We start from the raw sequence: 2520 nt of genomic DNA, 5'->3' as shown, positions 1-2520 counted from the left end.
ATTTCTTATTCATTACATATCATCAGTTTGCATTAAAAAAAAAAAAACGAGATTTTTACAAACTAGGTTTAAAAAAAATTAGCATATTATCTATCATATAAAACTATCATTTTTCTGTGCATCATCAAATAATACATGAGCAAATTATAAAAAATATAAATATACAATTCAACTTATGGCTTCACAGGGACTAATAGTATAAATAATATGTTTCTTATGATATTGAACTTTAACATATAAACTTCAATAAAAAAAAATGAAAAATAATAATAATCCTTTTAGTCCAACATAAATAATCAAGTGAGATTTGAAGGAATAATCTTTAGAATGAAAAGATTAAAATTGTATTTAATATTATTTTTAAAAATGGGGATTAATCACTTCAATAGTCTTTTAACTACATATCATTATTATGGTAGAATAAATTTTGTTAATTTTAACTGTTGATATTTTAATCAAGTAATTTACTGCCATCAAGTTGACTTCATGGCCCAATGGATAAGGCGCTGGTCTACGGAACCAGAGATTCTGGGTTCGATCCCCAGTGAAGTCGAAATGCTACACTATAATTCATAGTGCCGTTTTCATCTATATTTTTGTTGGTTAAAGCTTAATTCATGTTATCGGTGTAAATAATTATTATTGGTGTACGGGAAGATTTGGTATATTAAGGTAAAATAATATTTATGTACATTTTGAATGATAATAATAATAATAACGATTATGATGACCACGATGTATATAGCATGAGCCAGATATTTTTCAATACAATCTTATGTAGGTTTTTTTTTATTAATTTTGTATATAATATTTGAATATAGTTAATAATGTTAATATAGTAATTTAATAAAGGGAATCAATTTTAATGTAAATTACATTAAGATTTATATTTATTGGAAGTGTAGGTAAATTAAAATTTGATATAATAGTGAAATTGGCTTAGAGTTATTCATATGTGTAATTGTTTTTCATTATATTGACATATATTGTGAACAAAAATATATATAGTTGCTGGAAACACTATATAGTATTGAAATTTAATGTTTAATACATATTTAGTATAATATCCTAAAGTAATTATTTATAACTAATGTAGCGTTACAATTATATAGTAATATAGGTATGCTTATGATATTAAGTTTATTTTTAAAATTTGAAGTTATTAGAAAGAACTTATGGTTATTGTTTGAAATTGTGGTTTTAAAATGATAAGATATAAACCTACATTTTTATGTTGTTATTTCACAATGTTGTAGAAATCAGTATTTGATATCATTAATATTATTTGTTCATAATGTTGTAGTTAGTTACTATAGTTAAAAAAAAATAACAATTGAAAGATGATTTTGATATATTATTTCTTAATATTGTTATTTTATAATGTTGTAGAAATAAGTATATGATATCATTAATATTCATTAATATTGTTATTTGAAAAGGCTGTAGTAAGTTATTATTCTTACAAAAATTAAGATTTTATAAATTCATTTTATAAGATAAGGAAAATTTGAAGTCCTATATTTATACGAGTTGGACAATGGAGACAAAGAGGTAATAAAAAATAATGGTTAAGGATGGCTGGATTGTTTATGATGTGTATGGTGATGGATTGAACTAGATAATATAACATAGTTAGGGAAAAAGGCTAGAGTAATCTCAACAATATTTCACTAATAATCTCAAAAGTGTTTGCACGAGAGGAAAAACATTAAATTTATAGGAGATTCATCCTCAAGTCTACGTACAACTAGTACCATGATCATCAACCATGATGCATAAATCTTTTGACAAGTGGAAGCTCACGTTTATCACCCTTTAAACACGTGGAAAAGTTGTACTAGAAGTTGTTAGACATGTGGCGCGTGCGTTGGGTAATTTTCGCTGAGTAGTTGTCTTCTCGATGATGACATTGAGCAGCCTAAGAGTTTAGTTTAGTGACGTGGCACTGAGCTGCATATACAACACATTGAGCGATTCGAGTTGGGTGCTATAAGTGATTTGGTTCATTTAAGGTCAGTTGCAACATGAAGAGGTCTGGTTAGACCTAAGTCATCATTCCCTCCTTCTTGAGAAGGATTTGTCCTTAAATATAACATCATTTTTTCTTTTTCAAGTATCAAAGCATAATGTTTGACATTATCAGAGCATATGTTATTTGTAGTGTCAAAGCATCAGACGGTTATCATATTATTCAAGATCAATAATATATGACTTCCATAAGTCATATATCAATTAGTGCACAACATGTGTATCAAAGCAAAACATGAACCTCTTATGAAAACATTTGTATTAGATCATGAACAACACTTGTGTGTATTAGAGCATAAATAAACATTTATGTGTATCAGAGCATAAATAGGTATAACTGTTCATACATATATTAGAGTAAAAAGTATTCACACATGTATCAGAGCACAAATATCAAATCTAAGTCATATATATATATATATATATATATATATATATATATATATATATATATATATATATATATATATATATATATATATATATATATAT

At 25.6% G+C, this 2520-nt stretch overlaps 1 non-coding gene across 1 annotated transcript; it reads left to right on the top strand.

Annotated features, from left to right (window-relative positions):
- The first annotated feature begins 480 nt into the window (after positions 1–480).
- Positions 481–553, top strand: TRNAR-ACG. Its single transcript has one exon. It is a non-coding gene; the product is annotated as a tRNA-Arg (tRNA).
- The last annotated feature ends 1967 nt before the right edge of the window (positions 554–2520 follow it).

Source organism: Vigna radiata, chromosome 6 (assembly GCF_000741045.1).
Source record: "Vigna radiata var. radiata cultivar VC1973A chromosome 6, Vradiata_ver6, whole genome shotgun sequence".
Classification (NCBI taxonomy): Eukaryota; Viridiplantae; Streptophyta; class Magnoliopsida; order Fabales; family Fabaceae; genus Vigna; species Vigna radiata.
The sequence above is the reverse complement of the archived record's forward strand: the minus strand, read 5'-3'. Positions and strand labels throughout refer to the sequence as shown.